The sequence below is a fragment of the Oryctolagus cuniculus genome, chromosome 6 (assembly GCF_964237555.1).
Source record: "Oryctolagus cuniculus chromosome 6, mOryCun1.1, whole genome shotgun sequence".
In the NCBI taxonomy this organism is placed as follows: domain Eukaryota; kingdom Metazoa; phylum Chordata; class Mammalia; order Lagomorpha; family Leporidae; genus Oryctolagus; species Oryctolagus cuniculus.
In genome coordinates this window covers 34,331,685-34,347,760 of record NC_091437.1, presented here as the reverse complement: position 1 = coordinate 34,347,760, position 16,076 = coordinate 34,331,685, and the positions used below count along the sequence as shown (strand labels likewise).

At 42.1% G+C, this 16,076-nt stretch overlaps 1 protein-coding gene across 22 annotated transcripts in view; it reads left to right on the top strand.

Annotated features, from left to right (window-relative positions):
• PPP2R2B (protein phosphatase 2 regulatory subunit Bbeta) overlaps positions 1-16,076 on the top strand; it is a 487,122-nt gene that overhangs the window by 241,454 nt on the left and 229,592 nt on the right.

Here is a 16,076-nt window from a genome sequence, read left to right as displayed (position 1 = left end):
CTGCTGTGCCATAAAGTCAGCCCCTCAACTGGATCTTTAAGAATGGAAGGGATTGAACAACAAACCTAAAAATTATATGATCACTGGGGTTGCTAATAAGTATTAGAACTTAAAAGCATATAAAATACATCTTACTTGAATCCATTTGCACTGTGAGGAAATAATTTCTAGTGCACTCAGAAATACTGAATGTTAAATTGGTAAGTCAGTATACTAGAAGTTCAGGGATGTGTTCCATCTCTGGTTTGTTATATCACAGAACCTAGGGGATTATACTAGGTTTGCTTTCACAAAACAAATGTCTGTTTCTCTCTGTCCCTAAAAGAACTTCTTCTCAGTATGACCTCCAACATGTTATATTCAAGCTGGCCAGCTTCTCAGTTGACCCATGTCCACAGCACCCATTTAGGTATGGTGGACTGTGGGCCTGATGATTAAAAGAATTTAATTTGAATTCAGAATAAGATAACTTCAAATTTTGGTTGTATTGGGCATCTTCTTTAATCACTCTCACATGAGTTACTTTATTTTTAAAGTTCAGGCATTCCATGTGAATTGTATAACTTCTGCATCCTTAGCATGTTGACTGCAGTACTTTTCCAGTGAGTATCAAGTACTGAGAAGGTGGGAATAGTGGGGAGCCTTGTGAGACGGCTGCAACTCTGGGTGTTAATCTTTGGATGACTTAACGGGATCTATATTTTGTGGTTTTCAGATTTCTCTACCTTAAGTGAATCTTATATCCATTACTGCTAACATTTTCCTGGTGTGAGAATGGTTCATAATTCCTGTAGGTTTGTTCTGATTGAAGGAGACAGCCAGAAGTTTGCTGTGAATACTGTCGGGAGTATCCATTCTACTTCATTTGACACCAACAACGTCAAAAAACCTAACATGTAGAGCTTGAAATTTGATAACATGTCATAGTTTGTAAAAAATATTTTGAAATATACCATTAAATTTACTATACCCTAAAAAAGTTAGTTCATGGCTGTTAATCATCTCTCTACACTTGAAGAACTGAAGCACAAAAAGCAACTTTACTGAACATGTTTCCTTCTTATTAACTAGTAAGTAAGGGAGCTTAAATTTGGATGTGATTATTCCAGCCAATCCATAAGTATTTCCAAATGCCTTAAATTTATAGTATATTTGGAAAAAATAGAACATTTACATTCCAAAGAAAAATGCAAGTGAATGAAAATTAGTATACTTCTGTGTGGTTATTAATACGCGAGGGATAAGGGAGTAAATTAGTGCAGTGTGATCAAACAAATGCTTGCTAGAAAAACAGAATTAGGAGATGCTATACATTTTCTCTTTCAAATAAACATGGGGTCACTGCTACGTGAGATAACATAGCTTTGCTGGATGTGTGTCTCCTGCTGAACCAAAGAGGAAAGGGGTGCAACAGCTGCTTTTCCAGCACCATGGACAGCTCAGCAATCCTCTAAAGGGTTGTTCCATATACGGCAAGAACGAAGTCCTGTCTATCTGATAGCATCAGCTTTGTGAAGCCCAGGGGAACTGACCTGACCTTGTAATGCTCACTCAGTGAGGAACACAAATTTAAAGTAGCAGTGGAGTTGCATTAAATGCTTATTCAGGAGATTTCATTAGTGTCAATAAGTATGACACATTTAAAAATATTGATTTTTGTATTTCTCTCAATTTAGAACCAAGAGAGGCTCAATTAATTACTGTAAAGTGCCTTCATACAGCTTTCTTCCTATCTCTGTTAAATCCCATTTTGATAATTAGCAGTTTACCCACAGCTGAGATTCAGGGTTGTACATTTTTTAGTGCACACTTGTCCCTTTGCCTTTTATCCAGTGCTTTTTGCCAAATGCACCTATTCTATATATAGCTAACTCTGTTCTGTGATGATGGGACCAGATGGAAATCCATGGATGGTGATGGTTTAGCTGTTGCAGAAGGAGCCTTGGGAGACAAAGAGCTAACTTACAGATGGAAAGCAATAACTGGCCTGAAAGCTAAAGAGATGATCATGGGGAACGTAAGCTGAGGCAACCTGAGAACCAGTGGGGCACTTTGCCATGATTGTCTTTGTGTTGTGAATTTCCATCTGATTTTTAAAGCTGAGTGGGGACTGAATCTACGTTCTAAGCTTTTGGAATAGCCTTTTTGGTCATCAATATACTGCTATTAGATGCAACACGATTGAGTATATCCAATCCAAACATTACTTTATGTAACTTTCTGTCGCATCTGATAAAGGGGAAATTGTTTAAAAATAAGGAAGAAGAAGATGGAAAATTGTTGGGAGAGGTGGTGTCTATGCTGGCATTCCCTTTCCATGCACATTGACTACCAGAGATCCTGGAAGGAGATGACGTCCCAGCAGTGACTGGTGTTGCTTGCTGATGTGGTGGCCAGGACCCCTATGGCATACGTTTGGTGGGGTCCTTTCCAACTTTGTTATTCAACTTGGCTTGCAATGAGGCAATAAAGATTCTGTGTTGGTGCCTTCTACAAAATCACTCTGCTACAATACAGGCGAGCTTCTGGTTGTTAATTTTTTCACATTAAAAGAAAAATTCAGGGAAGTACAAAAGGCTAACACCTACTTGGAAAAATGTATTTTCCATGGATAACTGTGGTTTCCCAATTTTTTTTTTTTGACAGGCAGAGTGGACAGTGGGAGAGAGAGAGACAGAAAGGTCTTCCTTTTGCTGTTGGTTCACCCTCCAATGGCCGCCGTGGCCTGTGCCCTGCGGCTGGCGCACCGTGCTGATCCGATGGCAGGAGCCAGGTACTTATCCTGGTCTCCCATGGGGTGCAGGGCCCAAGTACTGGGCCATTCTCCACTGCACTCCTGGGCCACAGCAGAGAGCTGGCCTGGAAGAGGGGCAACTGGGACAGAATCCGGTGCCCCGACCGGGACTAGAACCCAGTATGCCGGCTCCACAAGGCGGAGGATTAGCCTAGTGAGCCACGGCGCCGGCCCCCCAAATATTTTTTTAACATTAAAGTGGTCTAGACCCTATGACATTGGAAATGAAATTCTGAGGTCATCTTAAAATTAATCCCAGAGGTTACAGTACTTTGAAGGTCCCTCCTTCCCTTCTTGCTGAACGTTGCCATTCTGTGCGTGGTGCTCTTAGTTTACTCTCTGGCAGCAGAGCAAGTCTTCCATGAGCAGTGACATGCAGGCTGTCAGATAAAATCTCCAGATTGAAACCAGAGCAGGGGGCTGAGATCCAAGTCAGAGAAGAAGCATGTGTGACCCCTGGGTTCAAATGGAGGGAGTATCTCCAAACAGTCCTCTTTGCCAAAAGACTCAGCTCTCCTTGGAGATAAATAAAAACAAGAGTCCTTTGTTCTCAAAGATGTAAGAATAATTTTTAGAGTTGGGTCACTTATTCTTGTAAGTTTAGAGACTGCATTGGTTTTAATTTTAAGACTAGTCTGTCTAGACTGTATAGGCACAAAATGATTTCTCGTCTTGCTTTAGTGATGATAAAAGCAGCTTACTCATTCATCCTTGAGCCGCTATTTTATGAATACCTCCTGTGTTCTAGGCACTCTTCTAGAGCAGTGAACAAGAGAACAAGATTTCTTTCTGTTCTCAGAACATTCGCTAGAGGAAGGGTCCAAAAAGCAAATTGAAATTTCATAAGGTGATGAGTGGTGTGAAGATATTAGGGCAAATGAGGTCTATAAAGCAGAGCATGGGAGCATGGGTAGGGAGCCAGTATCACCCCGAGTAGAAAAAGATTCAAATAATGAGAAGATACCTAGATGAGGAAAAGCTAGGGAAGGAGAACTCGCTGGGGTATACAGTAAATGCAAAGGCCTGAGGCAATGAGCTTGGAGAACATAACAGGAGGCCAGTGCAACCTGAGTATAATGAGAGAGAGAGAGAAAGTAGTAGGAGAGGGAGGCACGACTCGAACCATGGTGAGATTTGAAAACCATGATGAGGAAGATGACTATTCTGACAGCAAGAAGAAGTTGGAGGAAGATGTGGAAGCAAGGAAACAATGTAATCTGATTGAGCCATTCCAGAAGATCTTTCAAATCTGCATTCTCATTAACAAGGCTCTTGATTTGTTATTTTACAAGTTTCTTATGAAAATAACCATAATTAGGAAAGGTACACAACAGAGTACAAATTATAGGACTGCCATACCATTTTTAGATGGACTCGTGTGACATGATGTTTTCCATGTGAATAACATTTGAGGGTGAGGTTTAGTCTTACCTAGGACACTGACTCACTCTTTGCCCTGGGTAGCAGATTGGATATTGAGAATATATATATACACACAATCATTGTATGTTATATATACTGTATGTTATATATCATATATACATATATGAATATACATATAGATGATGTATATCAGATATGTAGCAATATATATATAGGAGATTGAGAATATATATATGTATCTGAATATTGCTTTTCTTCATAGGTAAGACAAAAATATTAACTCCTTGGCTTACTTTGTATGCATAGTGAGATGTTGTATGATAGTATACTTGAATGTGATTTTTATGTTAATGAAAGGGTTGAAAGTTAATATAATTGAACGTTTGCTGAAAACTGAGCACAAATCATTTAAATAGTTTTAAGAATAGTGATGGTCATTTTGTTGAGTTTTAACTAGGTGTTAGGCACTGTGAATTTTCCTATTTATTTTTTAAAGATTAATTTTATTTGAGATTATAGAGAGCCAGAAAGAGAGAGAGGTCTTCCATCTGATGGTTCACTCCCCAAATGACCACAATGGCCAGAGCTGAGCTGATCTGAAGCCAGGAGCTTCTTCATGTCTCCCATGTGGGTGCAGGGGCCCAAGGATTTGGGCCATCCTCTTCTGCTTTCCCAGGCCACAGCAGAGAGCTGGATCTGATGTGGAGCAGCCGGGACTAGAACCAGTGCCCATATGGGATGCTGGCACTGCAGGCCAGGGCTGTAATCCACTACACCTCAGTGCCAGCCCCGCATTTATTTTTAATGTTAACTTCAATGTTAACTTTAATGTTAACTTCATGTTAAGTTAGTGACATCATCTGTCACTGTTTTTGAAATGAAAATCAAGAAATCAGAATTTATTTTCCCAGTCTACTAAAGAGACAGGCGGAATTTCATGCCAGGTCTGTGTGCCCCTCAGAGACCTTGCTGTTCAGTTCTGCTGCCTTTGGGACTCCAAAGCCAGCAAGAGAGTCAGAGCTACCTTGGTGCGCTGGGACCTACTTCTGTAACCTACCGTGACAGTCACTGCAGGAAGGAATGAGCCCCTTGGTTTCAAGGAGAGGTGCTTGGGGCTTGATACGGAAGGAGGAAAGTAAGAGCTTCATGAAGCCGCAGTAGTGGGTAGTGTGGTGGTGAAGGAAAGGCATTGCAGGAGAGAACAGCCTACGCAGGGATCTGCGAACGGGAGAGGGTGGGCAGTGGGGGAGCGGCGGGCAGGCAGGCGGGACTTGAGAGGATGTGTGTGTGGTCTGTGGATGTTCTTGAAGATTGTGTGTTGTGTGACATTGTGAAAATCAGAATGTGGCTGGATACACCACTGTCCAGGAGTTAGAATGACGGGAGGGAGTCCTTCACATCGTGAGTGCCTCGATGCAGATGAGAGATGCTGTGGGCCAGATCTCAGACAGTGCAGTGGCTATGGAGTGGGAGGCAAAGACTGAGGAGACAGGTGTTTCAGAGACGGAATCAGGAAGGTTTCCCCTAAGGCAACGGTGTGGCTGCGAGAGATGTTCATGTAGCAAATCCTGGGTCTGTAGGGTGCCAAAGGAGCCCCAGGAAATTATATGAGGAAAGTGGAAACAAAGACAGATTTGGAGAGAAGAGGAGGCCGAGGTCAATTTGAGAATCAGTGAGTGGGAGCAAGCCTGATATCCACAAGGAGTAGCAGTGTTGGGGTGGGTTTAGAAAGATGATCTAGAGCTCAGAAGAGGCGTGGCCAAAGGAAGAGCATTGGGAAGAACGCGTCAGCAGACAGTGGCGTCTTTGTCATCTGGTATGGCAGGGGGAGGTTTTTGTGATCTGTGTAGCATGTAAGAATCCCACTGAATGCAGTAGCTGTTCTGAAGTTCCATCTGCGAAGGCACTGCCCAGCCTCAGTTATCCATAGATGTTTCGCCCAGATAGTTTCAAGGAGACTTTAGTGCCACTGGCTTGGATTCTTTGGCTGGCTGTTCCATTCTACCTAGCCTGTTTTGAAGGCTGTCTCTGTTATGAGTTTGCTTTCTTTGAGGAAAAAAAAATTATATATATATATATATATACACACACACACACACACCAAAAAAATTAGAAAAGTAAATCTTGTTGGGGGAAAATGATAGGCATTCCAAAACTAAGTAGACTTACTTATTAAAGAGTATATTTTCTGCAATTGTGTTTTTGGCTCCCTTGTTCTTCTATGAGTTGGCACAGTCAAGAGTTGCACCTTGAAGATATTTTTTCTCAAAGACAGGTGTGCCATTCTCTTCAGCTTTGTGATGGCTTCTCTGTCTGCAATCCTCCATCCCACCCCAGAGGTTTATTTACTAAAGATGGATTTCCTGAGACTCTGCCTACCCTCGAGTTTCTCATCTTTTGAAAAAGCATCTTATGACGGGAGGAGAACGCTTCACATAACCCATGAAGAAATTGTTCATGGAGATGAAACGGCTTTATCTGACGAAGCAGAAGCAGGAGAGCAGCCGCTCGATGGTGAAAGTGATGAATCAGCTCAGATTGACAGATTTCTGGGCCCCAAAATAGTTCACTTTCAAAATATATTATTCAGAACAAGGCCTGAGAAAGGGAAAGAATTAGAGCTGATTTCCAGCTGGGGATTTTGTACAGGAGAAGAAAGCCTGCGCTGATTTGTAGGCATCACTGACCTTGATAGGAGTGTTTGATTTTTTTCAAATCAAGAGGCGACCATCTGTGGGTTCTTGCGGGCAGGGGGAATGAGGCAGGATAATCAGCATTTGAGTGTGCTAGACTTGATTCCTGCTCAGAAACTTTGGAAGGCCTGGTCTCAGTTGAACTTCAGATACTATCCCTATGCATAGAAAATGAAAACTCCAATGAAATGATTGGGCAAAGGTCAGTCAAGTACTGAGTAGCAGAAGATGGATCGAAACTTGCATCTCGGTCCTAGTGCAGCCCGGCATTTGAGAGCGCTCTGATATTCCATTCCACAAGTGGGTCTCAAAGAAACCATGTACATTGCTGAACCCCAGCAGAGTTTTAACTTGCTCTTTCCTAGTTATGAACTAGGCCAGTTGAAATAGTGATTTCTAGGCCAGCATCCTGTCCATTGATTTTCTGTTAAGCAATGTCAATTTCCTGCTATTACTTACTTGCTCTGTGATCTTGGTCAAGGTTGCCTCTGAGTTTCTCATCTGTAAAATAGAAATAATAAAACAACTTCATTGAGTCATTGAGAAAATTGAGCTTAGAGCCATGCTATAGTGAATATGCCTCCATCTCATTGGATCTTGGAAGCTAACCAGGATCAGGCTTAGTTAGGACTTGGATGGGAGAAAATTAATTAACCTAAGACTCACGGGGATGGTACTTGCACAAAATATGTGTGTGTCTTTGGGACAATGGGACTGGTATTGGTGATATTTCTCTAGTTTTTTTCCCCCAAAATTTCATGGTTTATAAATCTAGAGGTTCTCACTATGTAAAATGAAGATGAAAATGCCCATCAACCAAGTGGAGGGAGCAGAGACTGAGTTGGATATATTGCAAAAAAAATCTCATTTTTCTGAACCTGTTAAAATTTTTGAGAGATAGACAAGCATAAAGAGCTCCTACCTGCTAGTTTTCTCCCCAGATTCCTGCAGTGGATGGGCCTGGACCAAGAGGAACCCAGGAGCTGGGAACCCAATCCAGGTCTCCCAAGTGAAGGCCAGAGACTCAAGTACTTGAGTCATCATTTCTGCCTCCCAGGGGCCACATTGGCAGGAAGCTGGAATTGGGAACCAGAAGCAGGAGTTGACCTCAAGAACTCTGAAATGAGATTCAGCATCTTAACTGGTTTCTTAATCACTAGGCTAAATGCCCATCCCTGCACCTATTCAGTTTAAGCTCAGATAAGTGGCCATGTAATTCATTAATTTATTCAACAAATACTGTTTGGAAATCCTTTGTAGCAGGCATAGCACTGAGTGCTAGGAATAACAGTAAATAGGACAGCTTTGTCCCCTGCCCTCCTAAAGTTACAGATCTAGGGGTAAAGATAATATTGGCTCAGATAATCACAAAATAGATGAGAAAACCACCTGGCCTGCTGGCTCCTTTATAGTGGCGTCACAATAGGCTGTGCTGGGATAACCTGACCTGCTCTGGAGGCTTCAGGGATGGTTGCCCCAAGGCTCTGACGTTAAATGCTAGACCTTAAAGCCAACGCTTGAGTGTGGAGCAACAAGGGACCCATCACTTTGGAATAGAGCAGGGTCCAAACAATATGAACAAGTGGAAGGACGGCTTCAGCCGAGGCCAAGAGATGCCCAGATCTAGCAGGAACAACCTAAGATCAAGGGGAAGGTTGTGATGAATTTGAAGTCACGTGTACACTGGCTGCAGCATGCCCAGGGGGCATACACACAACTCCTGTGACTCCGTGTGAAGTTCATGGTCTTCCAGGATTTTACCTGTCCTCCAGGTATCAGATTTCCAGCCCTCAAGCCATAGGAAAAGATGTAAGTAGTGAAGAATCTTGTTCACCATTAAAGGAAGTAAATTAAGTTCCTGCGAAGTTGAATTTAAATGTGCTGCTAAGGAACTTGCCAACACAGGCTGTGGAGTATTCTCTTGGGGACAGTAGATTGTAGGTTCTTCTTCCTACTCTCCTCGCACCACCCTATTTTGTTGGCTCATTTGTGGATTCATTCATTCATTCATTCATTAAGCCTACATTGTGAATCAGCTCATAATCTAGTTGGAGTTAAGATAAATTATAAGATAAAAATAGGTGAGTAACATAAGGTATTTTAGAAACGGAATAGAAGTTTCAGAGGAAGAGAAGAGCATTTCTAGTTTGTTAGGGAGAAGGCAAGAGATGGGCAGTGTTCTTGAAAGATTTCAAGGACTAGGTAGCAGGATATAAAAATCAGCAGATACAGGGAGTGACGGCAAGAGGAGGTGCATGCGAAAATAGCAAAAAGAACAGTAAGAGTTGTCGCTCCCCCTCTTCATGGAGGAACGACACTAAACCCTGCCTAGGCTTCATATCCGAGTCACGGCACCATTATGTCGCTCCCCGTCTTCGTGGAGGAACGACACAGGACCCTGCGTTGTTCTTTCGTCTGCTCGGCCCTCCCCGGGTTTGCTGCTGGTTCTTCCCGGGTTGGCTGCCGTCCCTTCCACCTCCGTGGAAGGGCGGTTCCCCCTGGCCACTTTCCCCACTTCCGCAGGGGAGCGGCACACCGCCGGCCGGCTCTCTCGGGGGCTGCACAGGTGTTCCTCTTAGATGTTCCTGGTGCATGTTGTCTCTCTCCTCCTTTATAGTCCTCTTCCGCCAATCCCAACTCTGCTACCCACACGCCGAGTACGCTGCTCTCCTCCAATCAGGAGCAGGTCCCACAGTCTATTGGTTGAACTGGAGGCATCTGTGTAGAAGCTGTTTCCTCCTCTCCCAGCGCCATATTGTGGGAGAGCAGATGCATAGAATAAGTCTTAATTCCAGTAACTTAGTCTAGTCCGAGTTGCTCCCCACAAAGAGTGAAAACAGAAACTGCGAGATGGCAAGAACGAAGTTTTGAGAGTTTGCAGATGAGGGTCAGTATGTAGGAAACTGAAGACCAGACTAAAGAACTGTGGAGTGGGAACGGGGGGAGCTGTCAAGTTTCGCAACTTGGAAGTGGCCTTGATTGGTAGGTAAGGAGACAGCAGGGAAGGAGGGCAGGGGAACTCAGGATAAAAGGCACCAGAACACCGAGCACATCACTGGCCCTATGTCTGATCGATCTAGCCTTGGCCCTTGCAAAGCATTAACATAGCCTGCAAGATCTGTTCATGTTGTGTCAGGAGTTCCCATCCCAGCCCTTCTGTGGAGGAATCACTGGGGATGCCAGACACAGCATAGCTTTTGGAAACCAGGCTTGTGTTCCATCCACATGTGGGCCTCACAGAAACCATCCAGCCAAGTCGCTGTAGGACCAGGAAAATGTTAACTTGTCTTGTCCCCTGTGATCATGGGCTGGCCGTGTAGGTGGTGTTTGATTGAAGCACATGAAGTAAATTGATTAAGATTGGTAGAGAAATAAGTTATTATAATGGACATTTGTCTATTGATTGCAGAAATAACACTAAGAGTGTCCTGGACCCACTAACTCATTCAAGGTGGCCACAAGGAAAGTGAGCTTGGGGATGGAGGATTTCTTATTTTCATGTTTATTTTCTTATTTTCATGACAGACAGAGTAGACAGTGAGAGAGAGAGAGAGAGAGAGAGAAAGGTCTTCCTTTTGCCGTTGGTTCACCCTCCAATGGCTGCCGTGGCCGGTGCTGCGGCCAGCGCACTGCACCAATCTGAAGGCAGGAGCAAGGTGCTTTTTCCTGGTCTCCCATGGGGTGCAGGGCCCAAGCACTTGGGCCATCCTCCACTGCACTCCCGAGCTATAACAGAGAGCTGGCCTGGAAGAGGGGCAACCAGGACTAGAACCCGGTGTGCCGGCGCCGCAGGCGGAGGATTAGCCTATTGAGCCACGGCACTGGCTTGTTTCTATATATTTTTAAAAATTTTGAGAATAAGCAAATGGTACTTTAGTGATGAAAAATCCTAGAGGTTTTTTTCAACAAAAAGGGACTTGTGCAAATCAGATTCCAATATCTAAATTAAAAGGAAAACGGCTCTTAACCAAAATTGAGTATGTGAGATGATGAATTTGTTCAGTAACTTGAGTAAGCCATTTGTGACATTACAATACACTATAAATGTATTCTATTTTTATTTGTCAACTGTATCTTAATAAAAGGTAAAATTATCTTCAAGGTTTCACCAAAAGAAGAGAAGGTAGCTTCTCTGTGCTGTTTTGAGCGCCTGGGCCAGATGTCCAGGTTGTTGACAAGGAAGAAAATGTCTTAGGCTTTTCTGGCTGCTGACAATGGAGATGTTTGCCTTGGGAAAGAAGAGGTTTGCATAAGTACCTTAAATGTCATTCTGATTGAGTTCTAGGATGACTCACAGCTGGGAGAAGGAGCCAGAACAGAAAGATCTTGACAGTTGAGATGGATGAGCCAAAACTAATAACAGGAATTGTGTGGGGATCAATGCCAGTGTCTTCCCTGAGGTTTTCAGAAGCACCTGCGAGGATGCAGGGAAGGCGTAACCCTTAAGAGCAGACTCTGGGTCATAGTTGATGCTTAAGAGTGAGAGAAGAACAGTGTGGCTGCTGAGAAAAGGGATGCATTGTTTGGCAACGTTAATAGAAGTCTATCTAATTTGATTCTTTTAGTTGTGTTTTTTTTTCAAATTTTTTTAATTAATACAGAGAGTATAGATTGCATGTATTTCAAAGATACAGTACTAAGAACATAAAGGCAGGAAGGAAGGTGGGAAGTATATTTTTTCCAATTTTTGAAAAATATACTTTGATATTACTTTATAATCACAGGCTTATGTATAAATATAGGTGTTCAAGTAGAAAGACCCTGTTCACAGAAATACAGCTAAGCGCTAAGAATAATAAAATCTTAAGATGTCAATTTCACTTTTAAACAGGGTTTTTTGATTTTTTTTTTTGGTACTCTTAAAATTTAGGCTGAGTCAGATGGCATTGTGTATATATACACCACATTTTCTTTATCCAAGCATCAGTTGATGGACATCCGGGTTGATTCCATATCTTATTATGGTGAATTGAGTTGCTGTAAACGTGGGGATACAGATAACTCTTTGATATGTTGATTTCATATCCTTCGGGTAAATTCCCAGCAGTGAGAGGGCTGGGTCATATGGTAGATCTATTTCCATATTTCTGGGAATCGCCATACTCTCCATCTTCCATAATGGTTATATTAGTTTACATTCCCACCAACACTGTATTAGAGTATTCTTTTTTCTCCACATCCTTGCCAGCATTTGCTATTTTTTGATTTTTAGATGACGGTGATGCTTACTAGGGTAAGGTGGAAACTCACTGTGGTTTTTATTTGCATTTACCTGATGGCTGGTAAATAATTTTTTTGATGGGTCTATTGGCCATTTTTAATTCATCCTTTGAAAAATGCTCATTCATGTCCTTTTCTTAACTGGACTTTTTTGTTGAATTTCTTGAGTACTTTATATATATTTTAGATGTGAATCATTTGTCAGATGTATAGTTTGTAAATATATTCTCAGCCGGCGCTGCGGCTCACTAGGCTAATCCTCCACCTTGCGGCGCCAGCATACTGGGTTCTAGTCCCGGTCGGGGCGCTGGATTCTGTCCCGGTTGCCCATCTTCCAGGCCAGCTCTCTGCTGTGGCCCAGGAGTGCAGTGGAGGATGGCCCAAGTACTTGGGCCCTGCACCCCATGGGAGACCAGGATAAGTACCTGGCTCCTGGCTTCGGATCAGCGCCGTGTGCCGGCCTCAGCGCACTGGCCGCAGCGGCCATTGGAGGGTGAACCAACGGCAAAGGAAGACCTTTCTCTCTGTCTCTCTCTCTCACTGTCCACTCTGCCTGTAAAAAAAAAAAAAAAAAAAAAAAAAAAAAAAAAAAAAAAGTAAATATATTCTCCCATTCAGTTGGTTGCCTCTTTAGTGTTTCTTTTGCTGAGCAGGAACTTCTTAGCTTGATGTAATCCCATTTGCATACTTACGCTTTTGTTGTGTGTGCTTCTAGGGTCTTATCCAAGAAGTTGTTGCCTAGGCCAATGTCTTGCAGTGTTTCCCCTATGTTTCCCTCTAGTAAGTTGATGGTGTCAGGTCATAGATACAGATCCTTGATCCATTCTGAGTTGATTTCTGTATAGGGTTTAAGGTAGGGGTTTCTCCAGGGAGTGATGTTAACTAGTTTGTCAAAGATTAGTTGGTTTTAGATGTGTGGATTAATTTCTGGGGTTTCACTTCTGTTCCTTTGGTCCATGTGTCTATTTTTATGGCACTACCAGGCTGCTTTTTGATTATTACTGCTCTGTAATATGTTTTGAAATGTGGTGCAGTGAACCTCCAGCTTTGTTCTGTGCAGATTGCTTCAGCAGGTGCCCATGCTGTGGCACAGTGGGTTAAACACCCAGCCTGTAGTGCCTGCATTTATGTGGGCACCTGTTTGAGTCTAGCTGCCCCACTTTTGATCCAGCTCCCTGCTAATGCACCCAGGAAAGCAGTGGAGAATAGCCCAAGTGCCTGGATCTGTGCACACATGTGGGAGACCCAGAAGAAGCCAATGGCTTCGGATCAGCTTAGCTCTGGCTGTTGCAGCTATTTGGGGAATAAACCAGTGGATGGAAGACCTGTCTGTGTCTGTCTCTCTCTCTCTTGGTGTCTCTCTGTCTCTGTCTCTCTCTCCTTCTCTCTGTAACCCTTTCAAATAAATAACTAACATAATATTTAAAAATAAATAGAAAACACAGTTTAAAAAGAGATTGCTTTAGCTATTCGTGGTCTCTTGTGTTTCCATAAGAATTTTACTGTCATTTTTTTTTTCGAGAGCTGAGAAGAATGTACTCATTATTTTGATAGGAATTGCATTGAATCTATAAATTGCTTTGGGTAGTATGGACATTTTGATAATGTTAATTTTTTCTAATCCACAAACATGGAAGATTTTTCCATATTTTATGTCTTCTATTTCTTAATGTATTGGAATGTGCATTGTAGAAATTTTTCACATCCTTCTTTAAATTTATTTCTTTTATTTTTTTATTTTTATATTTTTGACAGAGACAGAGAGAGACAGAGAGAAAGGTCTTCCTTTTTCCATTGGTTCACCCCTCAAGTGGCCACTATGGCCGGCGCGCTGGGCCGATCCAAAGCCAGGAGCCAGGTGCTTCCTCCTGGTCTTCCATGCGGGTGCAGGGCCCAAGGACCTGGGCCATCCTCCACTACCCTCCCGGGCCACATTAGAGAGCTGGACTCGAAGAGGTGCAACCGGGACAGAACCGGCGCCCCGACCGAAACTAGAACCCGAGGTGCCCAGGCGGAGGATTAGCCTAGTGAGCCGCGGCACCGGCCTCATTAAATTTATTTCAAGATACTTAATTTTTTTTTTTTTTTGTAATTCTTGAGAATGGGACTAATCTTACAAGGTCATTGTCAGCCAAGGCATTGTTTGTATATACAAATGCTACTGACGGTCATGTGTTGATTTCGTATCATACAATATGGGCAAATTCTGTCATAAGTTCCAATAGTCTTAGTGGAGTCCTTTGGTACCCCTAAATATAGCATCATATCATCTGCAAACAGGAATAATTTGACTTCTTCTTTTTCATTTGTATCCCTTTGATTTCTTTTTCTTGCCTAAACACTCTGGCTAAAGCTTCCAGATCCATATTGAATAGTAATTGTGACAGTGGCCACCCTTGTCTGGTTGGCTTCAGTGGAAATGCCTCCAAATTTCCCCATTCAATATGATGCTGGCTGTGGGTTTGTCGTATATTGCCTTGATTGTGTTGAAGTATGTTTCTTCTATACCAAATGTCCCTAAGGTTTTTTATCATAAAATTATGTTGTATTTTTATCACATGCTTTCCCTGCATCTATTGATAATCATAATTTTTATCTACCTTGTTTTGGGGCTGCCTCTGTGGCCCAGTGGGTTAAAGCCCTGGCCTGCAGTGACAGCATCCCATATGGGTGCTGGTTCTAGACCCAGCTTCTCCTCTTCCAGTCCAACTCTGTGCTATGGCCTGGGATAGCATTGGAGGATGGCCCAAGTCCTTGAGCCCCTGCATCCACATGGGAAACCTGGAGGAAGCTCCTGGCTTTGGATCAATGCAGCTCCAGCCATTGGGGCCATCTGGGGAGTGAACCAGTGGATGGAAGACCTCTCTCTGTCTTTATCTCTCTGTAACTCTGTATTTCAAATAAATAAAATAAATATTTTAAAAAAACTATATAAAATGTTGCATATTTGTTAACTTGTGTATGTTGAACCATCCCTGAATCCTTGGGATACATATCAATTGGTCTGGAAAGATGATCTTTTTTTTGATGTGTTGTAGGATTTGATTACCTAAGGCACCTAGCTAATATCTTTCTCTGATTTTAGAATTAAGGTGATGCTGGCCTCATAAGAGATAGTGAGAATTCCCTCCATTTCAATTATTTTGAACATTTTAAGAAAAATTTGGATTAGTTATTTAAAAGTTTGGTAGAATTCAGCAGTGAGGCCATCTATCTGGTCCTGGGCTTGTCCTTATTGGGAGGGTCTTTATTACTGATTCAATCTCTGTCTTGGTTATTGGTCTATTTAGGTTTTCTGTGTCTTCATGCCTCAGTTCTGGTAAATTGCCCGTGTTCAGAAACGTATCCATTCTTCTAAGGTTTCCAGTTTGTTGGCATATAGCTGTTTGTAACAGTTCCTCATGGTTCTTACTTCTGTGGCATCAGTTATCACATCTCCTTTTCCTAATTTTATTAGTAATCTACCTTTCTGTTTCGTTTTGGTGAGTTGGTCCAGTGGTTTGTAAATTTTATTTTTTTCAAAAAGTTTGCTCTTCATTTCACTGATCTTTTGTGTTTTTTTTTTTAAATCAATTTTATTGTCTACTTTTTATTTTTTTTGCTCCTACTAATTTGTGGTTTGATTTCTTCTTGTTTCTCTAGGTCCTTGCGATGCGTTATTAGATCATTGATGTTATATCTTTCCAATGTTTTCATGTAGCACTAATTGCTTTAACTTCAATCTTACCAAATTTTGGCTGTGTTTCATAAATTCTGATGTATCGTGCTGTCATCTTTGTTTCAAGTAATGTTTTTATTTCCCTTTTGATTTCTTTTATGACTCACCATTCATTGAGGAGCATGTTGTTTGCATATTTTCTACAGTTTCTTAATTTTTGAATTTCCAGCTTCATTCTATGTAGTCATAAAAGATCGTTGGTATTATTTCAATTGCTTTTAATATGTTGAGATTTGTTTTATGGCTTAGAATATGATCTATCCTAGAG